Raw genomic sequence first — 24,174 nt, 5'->3', positions numbered from 1 at the left:
CATAAAAAGATGGAAGGAATTTATCACCAGTAGTTCTGTACTACAAGAGATGTTGAAGCAGTCCTTCCCACAAAAGGAAAATGATACCATCTGAAAATTGGATCTACACAAAGTTAAAATGATTAGATTGTTATTATTCAAATATTTTTAAAAGAGAATTCACTGCATAAACAAACATAATAAAAGTGTAAGGTTTATAAGATATGTGGAAGTAAATGTATGATAGTAATAACCCAAAGCCCAAGAGGGGAGAAATAGAAATAAACTATCATAAGGTCCTTATACTACATGTGAAATGTATAAGAGCACTTGAAGGCAGATTGTAATAAGTTAAAAGTATGTACTATAAACCCTTAGGTATTGTCTATGGAAACAAAACAGAGTTTCTGATAATGAGCTTAACAAATCAGATAAAATGGAATCATAAAAAATACTCAGCTTATCCAAAAAGAAGGCAGACAAAGAGGAAAGGGGGAACAAAGAACATACAGAACAATGAGAAAACAGATCGAAGGCTGATTTATAGCTTGCCATATTAATAATCACATAATGTGTAAATGGTCTAAATACCCCCAATTAAAAGCCAAAGATTTTGAATGAAAAATTAAGACCCAAGTATTGGACACCTATGAAAGACGCACTTCAAATATAAAGACAAAAATAAGTTAATAGTATGGAAAAAGATATTCCATGATAACACTAACAAAAGAAAGCTGCAATAGCTATGTTAATATCAGACTAAGTAGATTTCAGAGCAAAGGATATTATCAGCAACAAAGAATTTTTTGTATAATGATGAAAGGGCCACACATTTTTGGTGAAAATATAAAATGGAACAACCTCTTTGGGAGACAGTTTGGAAGTTCTTAATAAAATTAAACATATATCTGTCATATGAACAAACCATTCCACTCCCTGTTATCTATCCCAGAGAAATGCAAGCATATGTCCATACAAAGACTTATGTACCAAGGTTCATAACAGCTGTATTTGTAGTAGCCCCAAAATGAAATCAACCCCAATGTCCATCAATGGGTAAATGAATAAACAAAGTATGTTACATTCACGGAATGAAATATTATTTAGCAGTGAAAGGAATTAACTCTTAATGCATGAAACAATATAGACAGTCTCAAAGTAATTGTGTGGTTTGAAACAACCAAGAAGAAAATCAAGAGTACATACTGTGTAATTTTATTTACATAAAATTCTAAGAAATGCAAACTAATGTATAGTGACAGAAAGCAGATCAATGGTTGCCTGGAAGCAACCAGATGGGCAGGTGAGAAGGGTATTGTGGGCAGGAGAAGCAAAAAGGAAGGACAAGGCATAAAGATTTTTTTAGAGTGCTGTATATGTTTAATATCTTTATTGTGGTGATGGACTCATAGATCGTATTGGATGTGTGAACATATGTCATATGTCGAGGCTTATAAAATTGTATACTTTAAATATGTATAGTTTATTGTATGTCAATTATAACTCAATGAAGCTTAAAAACTAAGTGGAATACAATAGTATGCATAGAAGATATTACCTCAGCGTGATCAGGATGCAAATATTTTACCATTTTCTCCTCTCCACTTTGCACCTTCAGCATTAGCATTTTTTTTTTATCAGCCGAACAACAAACTTTAATAATTGGTCTCAGAAATAGGCAGATGCCAAGTAGCGACCTTGATTGGACTCATATTAACTGAAAATATTATCCAAAAATAATGACTATAATGTTGGCTTTAAGAATCTGTGCAATTGTGATCCTTCAGTAATTTAGACAAACTTATGACAACCTCCCTCAAAATCTCCTAAGCCACCAATGAAAAATTTCACCTTCCTTGTGGCATGATTGTAAATGCAGACACAGACTCACTGGGCTTGAAAGGAAGGACTTAAAAAAATATCGGGCTTGATGCTTCCTTTCACAAAGAGATTGAACATCAGAAAAAATAAGTGACCAGCTTAAAGTAACACAACTAAACGGAGCAAGAACTCATGCCTTCTCACTTCTCTGAGAGTTCAGTATTTCAAAATTAAAAGGCTTCAATATAGAGGCCATTCAATAAATATTTGTTAAACTCAGAATAAATATCCTAGATTGAACTCCTAACCGTGGACTCTCTTATTTTAGGATGCACTGAGTTATTATCAAAGAAAAAGCAAACTCTGATGCAAAAATCCATACCTCATACCTCTCTACATAAACATGTTTCTGTTGTTGGTAAGGGACACTGCAGGAAGAGCATAAACTGACCTCATCTCTTTTATCCTGTCATTTCTGCTCTGTTGTATTATGGCATGACCCATTTATTTGGGTTTATGGAAAAAAATGAGCCATTACAAATTCTCCATTCATATCTTCCCCTTTCTCATGTTTTCTTAATGTAGTTTTGTACTTGATTTTTGTTTATCTCTATTTATCTTTAATTAAATTTCTGGCAATAACCTTCCCAGGATTCTGGGAACATTAATTCAGTTTTCTCAAAGCCGTTCAAGGGATAAACTATGCCTAAGGGCTGCCAAAAAAGGTGCAGGGTTTGGGAGGATTAGAACACAACTATCAATCCCTCAGAATGAGTGGGAGGAAAAATCTACATGTTTCAGTTAAACTAGTATCAACCATTAAGAAACCACAGTAAACACATGCAGAACAGTTGTGGTTTTGCCATAAATACACACACATAGAACATTTCTTAGCTCTTGTTTTTCCTACTCTGCCACTGTTTTGCATCATGACCCCATCAACTTAGTCTAAAGAAAAAATGCTAGTTTTTTTTTGTGGCCCAACTTAAGTATAAAATTTAATCATCTGATATATTTTTTATACAGAGTTTTCAGAAACTGAAACTTTTCAGAAACTTTTATACAGAGTTTTCAGAAACTGTGACCAAATCCCTAGGGATTGAGAAGTAATAGGTGATAAAAATAAGGCTGAGCTTCAAGAAGGTTTAATCACAGGATAATGTAATGCATTCTGCAAAATAATTAGAGCATAATTTGCAATTATACTGTGGTCATGGCTCTCAAATTTTGGGGTACATAAGAAACACAGGATATTCCCTGGCACTTCTTCCAGAAATTCTGATTTAGTATATCTGGGTGGAGCCCCACAATTTCCACTTTTTAACGGGTTTCACAAATGATTTTGCTGTAGGTGGGTTTTTGTTAATAAAAATTGCTGAAATTCTCTCCAATTTTGTCGCAGCAAAACACTAAAATTTAAATTTCACTACTTACTAGCTAAGAGTCCTTAGAAAAGTCAAATGACTTCTCTATATCTCATCTTTAAAATAAGAAAGATAATGTAAGGTTTTGTGGGAATTAATAGAATAATGTATGTAAAGTGCCTGGTACAGAATAGGCACTTAAGTAATGTTAGTTTCTTTTCCCAAACATATACCATGTTCCTTCTTAATCTGACCCTGAGCTGGAATGTGTTTCTCCCTTAATTATTAACCTGAGTATAAACAATTCCACATCTTTAATACTGTAAAAAGTTACATACTTCAACTCAAATGACCAATTGTGTTAGTTGCCAGTCTCAGAAATATTTTTGCTTTTTGAATGACTGAGGCATGACCAGAACATGGATGCCTGATATAATTAGCCATGATGTAAGAGCTAGCAAATGAAGATTTAGGCAACACACACACACATACACACACACACACACACACACACACACGAAATTCCTAACCCATACTTACCATGCTGCTTTGGGTTCTGTTGTGCAAACTGAGAGAAAAATTGCCATAAGAATAAATTAAAAAGCACAGAGCATTTCTGCTCATAGACAAGGGTTCAGGGTAAATACTAGTTCATTTTTTGGATATATGTTCTGATTTCTCAGCCTCTTGTTTTACTATTCATCCAAAGGTTTTAGATCCAGTGAGATGCTCTGACACATGTAGGATTTAAACACAAGCCCAATGCACACCCCAGCAGCCCAGAGGAACATTTTTCAAAATGAGAATTATGTTTGGGCCAATAGCCAACAATGGTAAGGAGAAGCTCAGCATCCCAAATGAGCACACAGAACTCAACCCTCTGAGTTTTATGAAAGTCTCTTTCCTTATTTATCAGGGCAGGATGAAAGCTAAAAGGGGTTGTAAACAAAATTTGACCAGGGCCTGTCCAGACAGAACCCTGTCCAAAGGCTCTTCCTTCATCCTGCCAAACACATCAAAGCCTTTCTAATTCATATATGCCTAAAAAGCCATCCCCCCATTCAGCACTGCTCCACAAAACACTGGGGAAAGCATGCCAAGCTTTTACTTACACTAAAAAGGCTAAAAATGTAAACATTTTTAAATGACTAATTTTTATTTTTATCAAAACCATACAGGTATGGTATTTGAAAAGTACTAAGTAGCTTACACTAAAAAAGAACAGTTGCCCCCATATCCCCAGCAACATTAAATCTACTCTTTCAAGCAACTACTTTCAAATATCTGTTTCTTCTAGTATCTATCTCCATGTTTCTATATAACTTTATATTTAATGTTATTTAACTATGTCAATATGATTCACCGCTGGGCTAAGTCATGGTCTATAATTTTACTTTCTTTCTTGAATGTGTATTTTTTTTGTTTGTTTTTCCTAAAGTTATTACGTCTTTTTAAAGAACTGGTTTTCTCTGTATTTACACCTACGTCTTTCTACATTCTCTAGCTGCCAGCATTTCAATAGAATTGTCCACAAATATAACCTGTCAGATAATTTCTCATTTCCATTCTTTTTTCTTGAGACTTTCCTCCTAGAGTCAATTTAGGCCTCCTATTTTAAATTTTAAATGGATTCCTAAAAGTCACATTGATCCACTATCTAGGACCCATGGTTTTTTCTTTTTTTAATGGCCTGATTTCAAGATCAATTCCAAAGGATCCCTGAAAAAAATAATTATTCCATTTATGGTTTAGAGGTAGCCTAAAATAGAATATTGAACCAATTTACATATTACTCTTAATGGTGGCAACTGATATGTTCTCACAAATGGCAAAATCAAAACAACCTAATAGAACAACCTAAAAATGGTGAAGAGCTCTCCTAATAAGAAAGCCAAAGGCCGAGATGTGAAAATGGAGAAGGCTTAAAAATTTGTGTTTTCCCCTCAAGTTCCATTGAGTTATCTGACAGTTGATTGTCATCTGATTTTGTCAATTCACTATAATTGAACAACATGTACAAGCAACAAGGAAAAATCAATTCGGTGACCATGAGAAAAAGAGAAATGAGTTGTAGACTCACTGGGAAAGTTTATAAAGCCTTCTCTGTAGGGTTTAGTTATTGCTTTTTGTTCTGAAACAGCAGCACTGAAGCACAAAAATGCAAGTAATTGGGGTCAATGTTCAGTCAGATCCCTCAAAAAAGGATCTCAAACCAACCAGCATATGGTATGCAGTGTCCTCTGTTAGAATAAAACTTTGACTTCAAATAAACATGTGATGCCTCTAACTTTTCCACTGGGGAAAGTTAATGAGTTTTTTTTGACAAGTGTAGCAAAGATGTGATTTTCAGAAGTGAAAGTCTAAATACCTAAAACTCCTTGGGTAAAAAAAAAAAAAAATTATACTCTTGAAAGGAGACAAAATGCACATTAATTCAAATGCCTTTTTGTTTTTTTGTGTAAATCTCTTAGGGCCAATAGGGAAGAAACTGTGTCAAAATGGGCAGAAATGAGATTCCAGGATCTCACCAAGAGGAACACATAAATATTCAAGAATTGATTTCAATGTTTTGTGCAAAGGAGGTTGTAGGCTGCTGGACTGGGGATTAGGCTATTAGAACTTTGTCCAGATACTTATGGAGAAGTTCATCCTTTCTCACTGACCTAGGAAGAGACAAAAAAATGGCAAAAGGGAGCACTGACTTTTCTGAGAAATGTTGACAACTGGCCTGAATGTCTGTTCCTCAGAGGTTGCCTGCTTGTTTTCTCAAGTCCAGTGTGCACTTGCAGACATAGCATGTTTAAAGGTATCACTTAACTTTCTAAGTGTCAGTTTCTTAAATGGAAAATAATAGCAGTACCTGTAAGAGCTGTTCTGAGAATTGAAACTTTACATAAACAACAAATTGCATTCAGAAAGCTTTTGTAGAGTCTTGAAAATTCAGGCCACAAGCATATGAGTGTCTCCTATACTCCTGAAAGCAGCCCTCTATACTCCTGAAAACATGTCCCCAAGTTGATGTGAAAAAGTAAAAGCAGCCTTTATTGACTTCTGATCCTTCTAAATCTTCAGTTACCTCCCTCTTCTGCCATGGAACCCTTGGGCATTCCAGCCTTCATTGACTTCTCCCCCTTTAAATTTCTGCAGCTTTTAGTTTTACTCACTCAGGTACCCACACCTTACAGACTTTCGGCTATTTATCTTTTTCTGGGTGGAAGTCTCTCCAATACGAAGTTGAAAATTCCTTAAGAACAAAGACAAGTTGTGGTTGTTTTTGTATCCTCTATGGTACTTAGCTAAATGTCATGCTCAGAATATTTGTTCACCGCCTGTTGATTCTTGTTCAGTGGAACATCTCCTTCTATGTTGGTGTTCGTCAAACCTCGCTGCACACTACATTCACCTGAGGTTATTTTGTAAGATACTGATGTCCAACCTCATCTCTCAAGATTCTAATTTAGTGGAACATGAATAAAACCTGGGCATTTATTTGTATGCTCAAAATGTTCCTTGGGTGATTCTAATAGACCACTGCCCCATGCCCTCTTTCAAGACAAGTTCTTCTGTAAAGCTGGGCAGAGAAATAAACATGGTGGGAAAGTTGAATGGGCTTCTCTTAGGTGCTAATTATTTGGAAATCTTAAAAGTTCCCTAACACCCCATCCAGGCACTGGGATGTCTCAGGTAATGCAGACCTTTGGTGATACCTATTTTGTATACCTGAAACAGAAGTCTTAGTTAGAAGTATTCTTTAGTGGGCCAATAGTCCTCTTGGTATAGGGATTTAGAGGTCAGCATGAGCCTCTGTCCTGAGTCCATGACAGTTATAAAGCTAAAATAACTCTTTTTCACATACTAGAAGTTCTACCAATTTAGGGGTGTGAGAGTTAGAAGAGAAGTCCAATCCAAATATGTTCCCTGCCAAAGAGTCATCTTTAATAGCCAAGTTATGTTTCAAAAACTAATTATGCCAACATATAATATTAAGATTCTGCTTTCATGAAGAAACATTAAGATATGAACCTATGAAAACTAGCAAACAGGATAAAAAATCACAAGTATCAAAAGAGAAAAATAATAATGGCTACTAATAATTAGATGTTTACTATGTACCACGCATGGTGCCAAATGCTTTACATACATTATCCTATTTAAGCCTTGCAATTCTAAAAGGAAGAAATATTTTATATTATCCTAATTTTGCAGATGAAGGAACCAAAGTGTGAAAATGTTGAGTTACTTGCATAGGGTTAGACAGCTAGAAATGGTACAGGGAGGATTTAAAACCAGACAGTCTCACTGTAGAGTCTATACCATGGGTGTTCAGAACCACTGCTTTGTTTTGAGGAGCATGTAAGAGCAGTGGTTGTTCAGAGGAGCTACAGAGTACTGTATTGTGAGATGCGATGAACAAAGAAAAGCATTTACAGTGGTGGTATGATTTCAGCTGGCCCTGAAAAGAAGTTTGAATATAGACAGACGACAAACTTGGGGAGTTCATCACGTGTATCTCAGTTCTTCAGAAGCCCTTAAGAAACAACTAGATCAACTGTGGCTCCAGAAAATACTCAAGGTCAGCTGTGATAAGAGCCCTTGGCCCCAGAGTACCACCAGGATCATCCTTTGTCCCAGACTCTGAGCTAACATCTAATTAGTTTAGTCTAAAACTAATGCAGCAGGAAGAAGTCCAAAAAAGGTTAAGCTCTTCATGAAAAGCTAAATTTGGACCATCTGTCTTCACCTACTATCTATCTATCTATCTATCTATCTATCTATCTATCTATCTATCTATCTATCATCTATCATCTATCTATCTATCGTCTATCTATTATCTATCTATCTATCTATCTATCTATCTATCTATCTATCTATCTATCTATCTATATCTCTCAAGCCATATGGTTGCTTGGCAAATGTTTCCCTAAAGCAGTGTTTCCCAAGGAATACTGTTTGATATTTATTTATTCATTCTTCCTTTTATTTGACAAATGTTTTTTATTGAGTACTTACTATATGAATAGTAGTGGTGAGCAAAACCAAGCCCTGCCTTCACCAAGCTTAGAGCCCAGGACAATGTTCTTAACAATGGCTGAGCATGAGTCACCTGGGGCACTTTAACAAAATCCCATTCACAATAGAATGGGATTCTATTGTGCAGCATAGCTAAGATCCGCTTTGAATCTAAGTGGGAAAACAGCATTTATGTGGGCCCTGTGGTAGCACATACAAGGGAATGAAAAAGAAGGCAAACGTGGCTGGATAAAGATGGCAAAGAGGAGCACCGTGTGAAATGAGGCCTGGGATTTGGTATACACTGGATTAAATAAAGTTAAATAGGTTTTTAAAAAAAAATTATAAGTCTTCTCAGAATCATCAGTAATAGAATATGTTGTTAATTCTCAAGAAGGATATTATATACATATCCTGAAGTTATTTTTACACAGGGCATATAGAGACTCTCATGTTTCCCTTTTAAGAAATATTACTTGCCTGTATGTAAATGTAGATTGCACTAGATGAGTGGGATGTTTGAAGTGGGGCCAGTGTAATAATTTTGTTCCAGAAGTTAAGAAGATTAGTATTAAAGCTCCTAAAATTCAGAGCTTCCTAATCTTTGAAGGATTTTGAAAGGGACTTCGAATTGGAATGAGTGGCTGTTTACATAAATAACATGTAATACTACACAGAAATATGGTCAGTTTTGTCAGTTGATTATTCTTCACTTAAAAAAAGTATTTAATGATTTATTCCAGTTTCCATAAAAGGGGGCTTATTTCAATATTTCTAAATATAAAAGGAAAAGTATAAATGCAGGAGGAATTAATTATATTAATGATTCGAGCTGGCATTAAGGCTAAGAATTACTAATCTTTGGGGGACAGCCTGGGTTCTTAATCTGCTAGAAAAAAACATAGTTAATATGCACTAGATGAGAATCACATTTTAGAGGAAGAACTTCACGAAAACTTAATTTGAGAGGAAATGCATAAAATTGACTATTATGGGTGTCTTCCTGTATACATATGATTGCAAAGATTACTCATTGATTAACTTTTGCATATTAAATATGCCTAACTAGAATTTGAAAGTCATAAGCCTATTTCGTTTATATGGCTTTGGGAAACATTTTGACCTATTTAGGTAGTTGAGTTAAAGTCTTAAGGCAACAACTTTAGAGGTATTAAAAAAAAGAAGTCACATTTCAGTTGTGAGATGTTGATTGAATGGGTTCACTTTATTGCTGTGACACATTAACTGCTCCATACATTAACTCTGATGATTATTTATTATTTATTTATTTTTTTTGGTACGGAGTCTCGCTCTGTCACCCAGGCTGGAGTGCAGTGGCGCCATCTCGGCTCACTGCAAGCTCCGCCTCCTGGGTTCACGCCATTCTCCTGCCTTAGCCTCCCGAGTAGCTGGGACTACAGGCGCCTGCCACCACGCCCGGCTAATTTTTTGTATTTTTAGTATAGACGGGGTTTCACCGTGTTAGCCAGAATGGTCTGGGTCTCCTGACCTCGTGATGCGCCCGCCTCGGCCTTCCAAAGTGCTGGGATTACAGGCGTGAACCACCGCACCCGGCAACTCTGATGTTTCTTAAAAAAAAAAAAGAAACAAACAATACCACCCTAATATTTATTGAGTGTTTCTGTATTCAGGATAAAAGTAAAGTGTGACATAATTCCCACAGCAATCCAATGATGCAAGTATTATTAATAGAGAACTTAAGTATTTTGCTTAATGTCACACAGCTGGTACATAGCCAAATTAGGACTGAGATCCACGCCTGGTTGACCGTAGAGTCTAAGCTCACGTTAAAGGATCATTTTTTTAAAAATGTAAAATAATGGCTCACACATAAATATAAAATAAACACGTCAAAGTTCTGATTTAACTCCTTAAATAAATGAGGGAACCAGTAAGATGTTACAACCAGTTCAAAAGAGAATCTAAAGAAAAGACATGGTCTAAATTAGAAATTGAATTTGCAAATTGACACAAAAGTGGCTGCTTATGTTTAGGTTTGATGAAGAATGAAAGGGCATCTTTGCACTTCCACTGGACAGAATACTTACATATCTACAGACAAGAATTCTTTTGTTATCAGTTCTTATGCTATCAGTTATGTATGATTAACATAGTTGTAAAATAGACTCAGAGCCACCAGAGAATGGGGTAACTTGGAAGGGGGTGCTTTAAACAATGCATATATCCTGGCCAGTAACCCTGTGCATGAAGAAAATAAATGAACTTTATTATGGAAATGTTCTATACTCTTCAAAAATAGAGACTTTATCTTTCTAACATCTGTTTTGTCGCACTCAAAGAAGGCCTTAATATATACCTGTTGATGTTATCTTCATCAATTGCTGGCCTTTAGGGTTTTGCTTTTGTTTTTCAAGGATAACTGGTACCAAGATTTCAAAAATTTGTTTACATCACACAGTTTTTAACTTCCAAACCAGGATCTCAAACTTAGTAGTAGCATTTCTAGAGTTCCACTTAGCATTAAGGCATAAGTCAGTGTTTTAATTAAGTCTTGAGCTACATCAATAATGCAGTAATGGGATGCAGGAAATGCTTCCCCAAAATATGGTACTTGGCGTACTGAGTAGTTTAAGCTAAAGGAAAGTGAGAAAACTGTAGAAAGTCTCTGACCTTCTCCTACTTCCTCTTTTTTGAAGACCCTCATGTGGCAGGTGTCCTATGCCCAGAAAGAAGGAATACTTCATAGAGAGGCCAAGAAGAATCTGAATAAGCAGGCCTTGATACATATTCCCAGTTGGTTATCAATAGGTCGCATCCCCTTTTTGTCCAATTGTACTTTATGACTGTTCATTCTTCATCAAACCTAATTATAAAAATACAATTTTCCCTCAATTTTTGGATCTTATTTCCGAAGGCTTCTGTGTCACAAAAAACTTTTTTTTTTTTTTGAGACAGAGTCTTGCACTGTTGCCCAGGCTGGAGTGCAGTGGCACCATCTTGGCTCACTGCAAGCTCCACAAAAAACTTTTTAAAAATAAGTTTGTTATGCTTTTCTCTTACTAATCTGACTTTTGTTATAAGGGTGTCAGCAATGAACCTTGTGATGGGTGAGGAAAATATATTACTTTTTCTCCTTTGCAACAGCTAGCTGTGCTAATCGAAGACAGAGATATAAAAATCTGTCTGAGGGTTAAGTCCTTCCTAGTTGATGGAAAATGTTTAATGAACTCACGTTCTGTTCTCCTTGAGGTAACATACAACACATTTTTCTTACAAATTCTTTGAGTGGTAGTTGTCTGGAATATTAAGGAAGTTTAACAAATGCTTTATTCTTAGATATTATCTTCTCTTTTCTTTCTTAAAAAAAATCAGAAAGAATTAGAAGACCATGGATATACCTATGTATAATCACCAAGGTTTGTCCCTGAGTTTTAAGTTTGTAATTGATGTGTGTGTTTCTCAATAAAATTTTATTTGCAAAAATCGATGGTAAGACCTGATTTGGCATATAAGCTATAATTTGCTGACTACTGGTTTAGAATATAGGTTCTGGAGTTGGACTACTGGGTTTGAATCCAGGCTCTACCCCTTACTGTGAGACCCTAGGTGAGTTACTAAACATCTCTGTGCCTTACATTTGTTACCTCTGTAATAGGGATGAGAGAACCTACTAGGGATTGTTGGGAATAAACTTATACAGTGATCGGAACATTGTTGGCATACAGTAAGATCTTACTTGGGATTAGCTTTTACTAGTCAGTTTTCAACAAGCACCTTTTGAAGGATTGTCACATCATTTATCTGATTGCTTTTTTTTTTTTTTTTAAGACAGAGTCTCGCTCTGTCACTCAGGCTAGAGTGCAGTGGTACAATCTTGGCTCACTGCAACCTCTGCTTCCTTGGTTCAAGCTATTCTCCTGCCTCAGCCTCCCAAGTAGCTGGGATTACAGGTTCGTGCCACTGCACCTGACTAATTTTTATATTTTTACTAGAGAAGGAGTTTGCCATGTTGGCCAGGCTGGTCTCGAACTCCTGACCTCAGGTGATCTACCCACCTAAGCCTCCCAAAATGCTGAGATTACAGGCGTGAGGCACCATGCCCGGCCTGATTACTTCTTCATTGAGCTAATGAAGTAAGTTCAACAAAGATGATGATTAACCTCAGATGTTGTTCATGTTAATTAATACTTTTCATTTTATTTCATTTTTGTTTGTTAATAGGTATAAAATTTTTCTACAGAGATCACATTATCTGTATAATGACATTTTAAAATATCTTGAAAAGAAATTTAAAAAGTACAAAAACGAAGTTTGATGCTAGGAAAGAAAACGAACGAAAATCTGTTTTCCAGATCCTCAATCAGACTAAGACTCCTGGAGCCGTGAGTTTGGCAAAATGACTAAAAAGAAACCTAAAAATAAAATAAAATAAAATAAAATTCTTGATGGTTCTAGGTTTTCAGTGCTCATGTGCTGGGTTTTTCTATTGTTGTCTTTCGTTTTTTTATTTTTGTTTTTTGTCTATCTTTCTGACTTTCCAAAGGAGCAAAACTGGTTCTGAGAGTCTGATATAAGTGAATATATAGCATATTTTTGCTCTTCTGACTATAAGCTGCCTAATAAACAGTTGATATTTTTCTCAGGAACATGCTTCATGTCCCAAATTTCCAAATCTTTGGCCATAAAATGAGGATGGCCACAAATATCTTTCAATGAGTAAACTCTGTGCAGAGTCACTCCACTTACAAGCTGGGGCCAGAATGGGAATTGCACACAGCTATTGTTTAATCCAGCTGATGTTTCCCCTAATAGAATCTGGTTCCCCTCAGCCACAGCTGGCTAATTATAAGCTCTATAAATTATTTTTCTCTCATTTGAATGGTTTTGAAATCCATAGCCCAATGTGGAATCAATAATACTTCTTTAACTTCCTGCAAAGCCTGAAGAATCATGCCTAAATATTTCAACTTTTGAAACCTGAGGGAAATAAGAGGAGAGGAGGTTTGAAAATAAAAGCAAACCTTAATTTTATGATAGGGAGCTCATGGCTGAGCAAAGAGATACAGAGACTGGACCTCAAAATTAGAGCTCCAAAATGCCATACTCCTCATCTTTGGTTCGATCAAGTTGTCACAAATGAGAAAGAGGGTTAATTATCATATAATTGTAGAAGTTGTTAAAAACAAACAAAGCACGGCTTAAATTCTGCAGTACTGTGGTAATAGTAAATGAATCTTTTGCATTCTGCAGTGGTGTGTGCTTTTTGAATCATTTCCAAATGATTTATTATTTGATCTCCAAAGTAAAACCCAGTGAGGGAGCAGAGAAGACATTCTTTTGATAAAATAAAAACATTAAGTGAGAGGTTAGTTAGTGACAGAGGCCAGTGAGAAACCAGAATTACTGATTCCAAATCTAAGGTTCTCTCCATTAAAGCTAATTCCCCAGAGCAACACTGCTACCAGCATATTCACATAGTACACTGCCTAATTAAATCCAGATGGCTCGTGAATCTCTTCTGGCTCCATCTGGGTTAATGTAGAAAATGAAGGAGAAGCAGTTCCTCTGCTTGTATATTTTAAAGAGAAGTGGTAAGTTTTGATTATCAAAGGGAATCAGAATCATCTCTTTCTTTATCATAAAATGTCAGTATCTTCACATAAGTACATTAGTGGTCCTAACACATTAATAGCACACCACAGCTGCCCAAATCAAATCATTAAAAAAATGGAAGCACAAAACTCCAGAGTACAAATAAACCTATTAAACAACCATTGAGAGCTAATTTCCTTATGGACCTTCATGACCAAAAATGAGGTTTCCTCACTTATGTTTATGTAATAGGCATTCCAAGAAACTTAATCAGCTGGAGGGCAAATTGTAGAACTTAGAAGGCAAATATATCCAAGATGCTTCCAGGATTCTCTGAGTTTAGACATGGGAGTGTAGTGTTCTGGCTCAGAGCCAATCTGGCTGAGTTCAAACCTCAACTGTGCTGCTTAGTAGCTGGATGATGTTAGACAAGTTGCTTACCCTCTCCAAGCCTCAGTGCTTTCATACTTTTCTAAGCACTAAAAGTGAGGTTAACAACATAACCTTCTGCATGGAGCTGTGGTAGGACCAAATGAGATAAAACTCATATTCTCATGCTGTATATAAAACCATTTAATGCTTAGCATTCAGGTAATAATTTGAACATCTATTTTTGATTATACGGCATATATAAAATGTCCCCATTTTTACAATCAAAAGACAAATCTTGAAGCTTAACATTTTATGTAGGTCAAAGACATTCTATCGACTGAAGAGGAATTCGGGCATCGTTTGATCTGTAAGTGTATTAGTCCATTTTCACGCTGCTGATAAAGACCATACCTGAGACTGGGCAATTTACAAAAGAAGTCCAGCCATCTGGACTTACAGTTCCACATGGCTGGGGAGGCCTCACAATCATGGCGGAAGGCAAGGAGGAACAAGGCACATCTTACGTGGATGACAGCAGGCAAAAACAGAGCTTGTGCAGAGAAACTCTTGTTTTTAAACCATCAGATCTTGTGAGACCAATTCACTATCATGAGAACAGCACAGGAAAGACCTGCTTCCATGATTCAGTCATCTCAAACTAGGTCCCCCCACAACACGTGGGAATTATGGGAGCTACAAGATGAGATTTGGGTGGGGATACAGAGCCAAGGCCATATCACTAAGTATTGGATAAGTGCCTACTATCCGTCAGGAAATAAGAAACAAACCCTCACTAACCATAAAAGAGTTTCTAAATCTAATGAATAGAACACAAAACAAGACTTATTATCAGATCATATAGGTTTATTTTCAAATTAGCAGTATTTACTAGTGTTTCTCAAAACTGGAATCTATGTTCCCCTGTCCACAGATATATTTTTACACAGGGTCTCTCTGTGAATTTTTTACATTTTTCTGAAAACCTTTAAAAATTAATTAATATAAACATATTATTGATTATTTTGGTGGTAACGTACATCTGAGTACCACCACAAGATTTCAGTGCCAAAGTTTACATATTTGTACTTGCGATTATGATTGTGTGAAGTCCAAGTTATGTCACTTTTATTTGTGCTTACTAATTAAGATTAACAAATAAGTGAAGCATTGAAGCCAACTAAATGCAAATTGATGTCAGAAGGCTGTATGAATAGTTGAAATAAAAAGCAGTGGGAGAAGAATTTGAATTATCACATGGAACAAGGTAATAATAGGCATGCTTATCTCAAACAATGTAGGATGTTATGGGGGTCTCATATTCATATTAAAGCAAAGGAAAAAGAAATGCACCAAAATGATGCTGTTTATTTGTCAATTTTATTATTTTTTGTATTTAATTTGTAAATGTATCTTGTTCCCATTGTTATATAAATGACATAAGGTAAGAGTTTATATTACACATTCTATGGCCTTTCTAAAGTCACTTATTGGTTCTGACTTATTGGTTTTTGTAGATTCTTTTGAACCTTCTGCATAAGCATTTCATCTGCAAATAGTTTATTTCTTCCATTCCAATCCAAATGGCCTTCTTCTTTCTTTCTTTTTTTGACATGTTGGATTGGCTAGTACAATGTTGAATGCAAGTGATGACTTCATATTGATGAGAATCAACTTTTATTCTTGGTACAAGTCTGTCTTTCTTTGCCTATAGGCCCTCATCCAGCATCACTCTCTGCAGGCTTACAGAATGTTTGATCCACTGATCACATAACACTGCACAGACCAAAGGACCCATTTTAAAGCAAAGGAGGTACAGCAGTGGGCATATGATGATGAGATCTACTGGTCGTGTCTCATACTATAACATGCAGGAGCTAGCTGCAGGACTGAAAGAGTGGTGGAACTGTTTGTTAAAATGCCAGCTTATAAATTGTACCCAATGAAGATGAGATGCTGTCCCTGAGAATACAGTATACACTCTAAATCAAAGACAATTATACAGTGCTGTGTCCACAACTGGTAAAATCCATGGGCCAAGGAACCAAGGAATGAGAAAGGAATAGCCCTGCTTCCCATCACTCCTAGTGATCTACTCAGGGGAATTTTGCTTCCCATTCCCACAACTCTGAGTACTGCAGACAAATAGGCAAGAGGGACAGGCAAGCGTCCCATTGACCTCCTTCTTCCAAGGCTCCTTCTACTAAGGGACCAGCTGGCAAGAAAAGAAGTTAATTAACCCTAATTATTAGGTGATAGGGTTGTTGTTACACTTGGAGGAAACACTATGAATAAAACAAAAAGACTGGTAGTCTAGAGTACAAGCTCTCAATGTGAGTTCAATTGCTTTTTTTAAAAAAAATCATCGTTTTCAACAGGGGCAGAGGCTCACTCTGTATATATCCAGACCTATTGAGAGAACACAGCTATAATACATCAAACATTTGTCTGCACATTTAAGAGAATGGAGGAGAGAGGAAGAGCAGCAGAAAGGTTACCAAAGCAGGGTGTATTCATCCATTCTCAAGCTGCTATAAAGACTGGGTAATTTATAAAGGAAAGAGCTTTAAATTGACTCAAGTTCCATATGGCTGGAGAGGCCTCAGGAAACTTAACGATCATGGTGGAAGGCACCTCTTCACAGGATGGCAGGAGAGAGAATGAGTGCAAGCAGGGAAAAAGCCAGACACTTATAAAATCATCAGAGTCATTCATTATCATGAGGACAGCATGGAGGAAACTGCCCCCAGGATTCAATTACCTCTACCTGGTCCTGCCCTTGACATGTAGGGATTATAGAGATTACAATTCAAGGTGAGAATTGGGTGGGGACACAGAGCCAAACTATATCACAGGGTAAGAATGACTGGGATATTCAAGTTCATATAAAAATTTTAATTATTCTATCACTTATTAAGCAGCACAGTGATAAGTGCATAGAGGGAAACACGGATCCATAGGAAAATAGCTTGTCTTCAGCACCAGTTACTTCACTAAAATGAAGACTTTTGTGCTCTCATCTGTCTTGATCCACCTCTCCTGGTCATGAAGACCTGTCTTCCTAGAGGGTGTCAGGCTATTTCCTCTCTCTCTCTTACCTTGTTTATGTGCTTTGTTAGTCTCTGCACCTTCATGAGGATAGTTTCTTGCCCCTCTGTCTTCTTTACCGTTTTATCCATAGCACCTAGCACAGGGCTTAACACATAGAGTTTAACTATATTAAATGAATGGGTGACTTGCCAATGGTAAAGCCATAGAATGGAATGTCTTTATATTTAAAATCATGCTATAAGTGGATAATTACTAGTCATATAGTATTAATTTGTAAATAACCAGGTTACTGATCAGTACATATAATATAATCTCATTTTTAAGAGTATGATAAAAAATACATAAATAATCATGCTGATTATCTGTGGAACATGGCAATGGGGTGATTAAATATTCCTTTCTGATAGTTTTATCTGTATTTTATATTTTTCTGTGCAATGGATATATATTGCTATTTTAAACAAGGATAAATTTATTTCTAATAATAAAATGATAAACCACTCTACTGAGACTTATTCTTATTGCCTACATGGAAAATCAAAATCATTTTATCTATGACCGAAAGTGGAGTAACTAATATTTACCTCTGTGACTATAGTTCTCAGTTGGAGACAATTTTGCCTCCTCAGCAGGCATTTGGCAATGTCTGGAGATCATTTTGATTGTCATAATTTGGGATGCGACAGTTGTCAATTTAAAAGTATAGTGGGTAAAGGCCAAAGATGATGCTTGACATCTACTTTGCACAGGACAGCCTCCCACAACAAAGAATTATCTGGTCCAAATAGTGTTGAGGTTGAGAAACCCTGTGCTAATATAATTAGTATTTTTATGCTGAAGGAGTTTCAGAGAATATAATTCAGGTCTTCACCTTCAGCTTCTTTAGTGGAAGAAATGTTTTTAGTCACCAAACATGCAACTGCTCACTCTGGCTAAAGATTAGTCTTGCATTTATTCAAAAAGGAGTTCATAAAAATATATTTTAAAGACATTCCTTTATATTACAGCTATATGTAGGTATAATTCATTGAGAAAGGAAAGGTATTATGAAACAGCTATTAATAGATAAAGCAAAATGATATTGGCTATTTTCATTTGGTAGCTTCTTAATAAGAGTAAATTATTGATATAATAGTGAACCATTCAAGGCCAACTTAATGTTCACTAAGAAACAACTTCGTTTTATTGTCAGTTATCCAAAGGAGGCTCTGGCAGCCAGGATTGCTGAACATTTCACAAGGAAATTTTCTCAATCTCTCTTTGTAAATGTCTTTAAAAATAGAGACTAGATGAGAATTTGGGCATCATCTCTGAACCCAAGTGCACTTAATTTATTTATAAATCACATCTATCAAAGAGAAATTGTATGATATAGAAGAGTCATAGAAACATGTTTGTACATATAGTTGCTTTTTAACTTAATTAATTGATTTCTGTAATGTGCCATTTTGGGCAAAAACAATAACATTGTAGAATCTTTCCAAGAGATTCACTTTCTGTTCTCACAGACTGACAATGTCTCTCAAGTGGATTACTGCAAAGCATCCTAACTAGTCTTCCCACCTCTAGTTTATAATGCAGACATTGTTCATAAATCCAAGTAAATATCTCTGAGTGTTAGTTTCCTCAAATGCACAATGAGGATAATACCTACTTCATGGAATAATGCCGAGGGTTAAATAAAATGGCACGTATAAAGCACCTAAAGTAGTGATGAGCACATAGTAGGTGCTCAATAATGAGAATTTAAAACAAAATTAAAAGGCCCATGCTGATGGAGTAATGCATTTCACCCCCCACTCAGACATTTATGTTTTCATAATGCTATATTTATATAAGCCTGTGTCTGAAATCCTGGGAATTTGCCAGACTGCAAGCACAATAAGGCTCCAGCTCATGGGAGCATGAAAATTATTTGCTACAACCTCTTTCCTACCTGTTCTATTTTCTGAGAAGTAATATACCTTGGACTAGTGTAAACTACCATCTTAGGTAGAGATACCTTTTTTATAAGTTGTTTGGTTTCTGTGCAGTAAAATAACTAAATGAATCAGAAAATAGCTTCCTTTCATTTACTTCCAGAGAAAATGGAAATATACTAACAGTATTGAGTCTTATGCAATAATGTGTTCATCAGAAATTAAGAACTACTATTTGTTGAAGTTTATCTCTTTTCACTTACCCCTCACACCAATGCTAAAAATTGCCATTATTTACCCTATTTTACAGATGAGAAAGTTAGATTCTAGACAGATTGTGATTTACTCAGTGTCACATGGCTATAAGCTACATGGTTTAGATTTAATTTCAGGTTTCTCTGACTTGTATGCAGACTGCCTCTCAGCAGAAATGTATTAGGAGGAAACTAGATAAGCTAAAATTTGTTTAGTCTGCTCAGGAGTAATTAAAGGTTGAGAAGAAGTTAAAGTTTTCGTCTGGACCAAAGAAAGTTCTTTTCTTTTTTTAAGAACTCAAAATAGTTGGCTGACTCATGAGCTCTCCCAAGTCATGCTAAATTTTCAGGGTGTTGTTTTTGCCTAAATTTTCTCTCCTCAAAGCTAATGATTTCCTCCTCAGTGCTGATGTAGTTTTGTGCTAACCTAAAGGAAGGAAAGAATTACCCAAAGAGATATGAACTGTAGCTTAAATTTAGACCGTATGTATGTTTGCCTGAATTCACATTCCCTGGCCCAGCCATAAGTCTTCTCTTTCCTTTTTCTCAGTGGTAGACCATATCCCTTGAAGTCAGTTATAATAAAATCACAGTTCATTGCTGGAATAGGCTACATGCAACTAAGGAATAATAAAACTCATAGCTACCCCCAAACTCTTAAAATACCTAATAAATGGTATGTGAACATTTTGAAAAGAAATTACTGTTTCCTTAATTTCCCCTCCAATCATGAGAGTCATTTCCCCCATCTTTGCTTATCCTGGCAGCTATTCAAGACCAGCTTTCGTTGCTATTCACTCTCTTTATTATATCTGCAACATGTTTGAATAGTCATAGTTCTGTGCTCAGCTTTGTAATTAGATGGAGTGATGAAAATAACTTTTACTTGAGTCCAATTTTCTCTGTATAAAAATAACTCTTTGAATCTTCTGATGTAATAAATTATAGAAAACTTTAGGTAGGATTGGGTCTAAAATTGGAGTCTGATTAGGGCCAGATGCTTCTAAGCGGTATCAGAACCATCTTTCACATTGTATTCTTTCATTGTAGACTCAGATGCTATGCCATAATTAACCTCATTCATTCTGCAAATTTGAAGATTTATGGTGGATGACCAGTAGGACATAGTTATCATCTTACATATGAATTTATGTCCAATAATTGCTCTGCATACCAAATAGCTAATTTATAAAATTGAGGATTGGGGGATGAAATTCTCAAACTTCTTTCAGGCCTGCTGTTTATTTACCTCAGTTTCCATATGCAGATATATAACACAATATATTACAATCAAATTTTGAATTTGGGTCCTTAGCTTTTAAAAATACCACATTTTCTAAAATTGTGTCAGGAGAGAAGATTCTTGTCTCCTCACTCAGCTTACTAAAAGCATTACATGGCATTAGAATTAATACCTTGCTCCAACAATAACAGCACTAGTAAATAATTTACATCTTCATAGTACTATAAATTACAAACTAAATTTGGGATAGCAAACTGAAATCACTACAAGGCTAGTCAGGTGACCTAAATGGGTGAAGCTGGGTGAGGATGTGAAAAATGAGACAAGGTATGCATCAGAGTTTATACACTGGAATATCTGATGCAATTCAGCAATACACTAGATAACTCTTTTTTAAAAAAATTCTCATCCAAATACAAAGCTATGAGATCTGAATGAGTACCAAACCTCTCAATGGATGGAAGATTATCCATAAAAGTCCCTGGGAAGAGAGGAATGACCCCAAAGAGTCAAGTTGCCTTTATTCCCTACAACTCCCTCTGTGTTCCAGGGACACCAGGGCTCCTGGGCCAGCCTTCATTAGGAAAGTGCAAAAGAACTGGAACACTTCCTTGCTGAAGCACAAAGGCCCTTTGCCTCTTTTGTTGGCTCAGAAGCTTCAATCAGTTTCAGAGTTTCAAAGGTTCAAACAGTGTAGTTCCAACTGGGCTAGGATTGAGTAGTGTCCAGGGCACTGAGTAGGAAAGTGAATGTCTCTGCCCACTCAGTAACCCCAAGTTGGTGAAATATTCCTATGAATGTCAAAACATGATGTTTTATGATTTGAACCATCACAAGAACAGCAGAGAACAGGGTGGTGAAATACCAATTTACCCTTCACTTTCAAACAACTATTTATTACTTGGCAACCTTTGAAATAACATAAACAACTGTTCTTAAGGACTTACCAAGACCCATTCTCTAGCATCATACATTCAGAGCAGGCAGCTTCCTTTGAAAGTTATAAAAGAGTCAGGCTAGCCTAGCTGATAGTTAGAGAGCCAGTGATGGACAGACATATAAAAGCCAAGTTAAGTGAAAGGGAAAGAGAAATGAACCATTAGAAAGGGACATGGCAACTCGAAAAAAAGTCATAGAGGAAGAACTGGGGAAAGCAAGCTCCATTGTTCGTTACCCTCAGCTCTTAGCCAAGTCAGGGGGAAGATGGAAAATGATCAGCATACAGAAAACCCACTTATTGTCAGCTTTTGTTACACTCCATTATGGCTAAGAGACCAGATAAACTTTTATTCTCTCTTTAATATGAAGAGGAGGGCAATTATTTATAAAGGACAATCACAAAGAGGTGTCTTAGTGCCAGATATGATCCATTAACATCCCCTGGCAGACTCCAGTTACCCAATCCCCACTTATATAAATTAAAATTCTGAATCATTCAGTTATTTTTGTTAATCAGTTCCACAAATATCTATCATCTACTCTATCTACTATGGGTTAGCCACTGCACAAGGCACGAGTGATATAAAGATAAATGAAATGTTAACCTTGTACTCAAGTAGACTATAGTCTAGTGGATGAGAAAAAACACCACACCAGTAATGGCAGCATGGGAAAGTGGCAAGAGCTCAGCCTTCAGACCCAGATATAAATGGATTTGAATCTGTACTATGCCACCTGTTAGCTAGCCTTGCTAGCCAAACCTCAGTTTTCTCACTTGTAAAATGGACATAACTTTATATATAATGTAGGGCACTTTTATGAACCAGGAATACCATTTGTCAAATAAAATAGGTATTCAATAAATGGGCATCAGTTTGTGCTGGATACCTTGTGTTTGTCCTTCTAGATTCACACTCTACTTTTCTCAATCCTATTCTATGACCTAGGAACTAGGAGGCTGACCTTTATAGATTAGATATATTATGAATTATATCAGTCTCCATTTACCCTTTGGCTTCTGGTTGGATTCAGTTCATTGAAGTCATTGGCAGTAGACTGGAGGACATGAGGAATGTGAGGCTGAGTATGTATTTCCCAGGATCCCTCATTGTGGAGTTGCTGTGGATCTTTCTACAAAGGGCCACAGCCTTTATAAGGCTCAGGCATTCTCTTTGGCTTGTATTAACTACTTCTCTTTTCTTCATCAAGCTTAGGGTGGAAATAATTTCTGATGCTACTAGTACCAGGGTGGTACTGAACTATCTATTATTGGTTCCCCTAAATCCCGACTATTCCTTTGCTTTATTAAACTCTTCTCAAATTGTCCAGTTGGAGTATGTTGTCTGTTTCCTGCTGAGACCCTGATACATACAAGTGTCATTATTAGTATAGATAACAATGTACTATGAGAATAGAGGATAAACAAATAAAACCATCCTGGAGGATATCGGGAACAGTTCTAGGGGGAAGTAGAATCTAACAACCTCCTGACGATGAATAGGAATAAGCAACGTGAAAAAAAGCAGGAAGAGAACATTCTGGGCAGAGGAATACCATATGCAAATGTTCAGAGGTAAAAAAAAAAAAAACCCTACTACATTGTGGGGGAATTTCAAGTTTAGCTACAGCATAGAATAAGAGATGGAATAAAACATTGGTTAAGACCACATTAAAACGGGAAGAGTCCCTTCCCTCAGCTGCTGCCAAGGTGCTCGGTCCTTCTGAAAAAGCTAAGGCCACATTGCGGTGAGGCCCCCACCCACAATGTGGTGAATGTGAGTCTCGAGCTGCCGGGTATGGTGCTACTTCTCACAAGTAGTACTGTGGGCCGGCAGCTCCGGTCCCACTTTCACCCAAGATTGTCTGCATCTACTGGGCCCTCATTCTGCAAAGCAATGAGGTGACCATCACGGAGGATAAATTCAATACCCTCATTAAAGCAGCTGCTGTAACTGTTGAGCCCTTTTGGCCTAGCTTTTTTGCAAAAGCCCTGGCCAGTGTCAATATCGACAGCCTCCTTTGCAATGCAGGGGTTGGTAGATGGCTCCAGCAGCCCACACCGCACAAGCAGGAGGTCCTGCCACTTCCACCACTGCTGCCTCAGCTGAGGAGAGGGAAGTGGAAGCAAACAAAGAAGAATCTGAGGAGCCTGACGAGGACGTGGGCTTTGGTCTTTTTGACTAAACTTGTTTTATAACATGTTCAATAAATAGCTGAACCCTTAATAAATAAACAAAAATAGATAAATACATAAAAAGAGAAGAATACCTCTGATAATGATAGCAAAATTTGAAGTCTGACTTGTGTAAACAACAACAACAACAACAACAAGAAAAACCTATCCAAGAACTGACAGGCAAACTAGAACTGCAGGGCACATTCCAGGACCTGAATGGAAAGAAAGTTAGAAGGATCAGTGGGATGTCCATGAGGAGCCATGTGAAGATGGACAAGCACACTGGCACTGAGAGGAGAATCTAAAACATCTGAAGTCTCAGGTAATTGAGGTTGCAAATCAGTAATGAAAAATCGGGGTAATCTCTAGATCAGGAATCAGAAACCAGGAGCTTCACAACAACAGAAGATTATTCAAACATTAAGATGAGGGTGGGGGATGTTGTATCAAAGCAAAGCCAGAGCCAGAGCCAGAA

General features: G+C 36.6%; 1 pseudogene; it reads left to right on the top strand.

Annotated features, from left to right (window-relative positions):
- Positions 1 to 21,695: 21,695 nt before the first annotated feature.
- LOC106635169 (large ribosomal subunit protein P1-like) lies at positions 21,696 to 23,743 on the top strand (annotated as a pseudogene).
- The last annotated feature ends 431 nt before the right edge of the window (positions 23,744 to 24,174 follow it).

The sequence above is a fragment of the Pan paniscus genome, chromosome 8 (genome assembly GCF_029289425.2).
Source record: "Pan paniscus chromosome 8, NHGRI_mPanPan1-v2.0_pri, whole genome shotgun sequence".
Taxonomy (NCBI): Eukaryota; Metazoa; Chordata; class Mammalia; order Primates; family Hominidae; genus Pan; species Pan paniscus.
The sequence above is the reverse complement of the archived record's forward strand: the minus strand, read 5'-3'. Positions and strand labels throughout refer to the sequence as shown.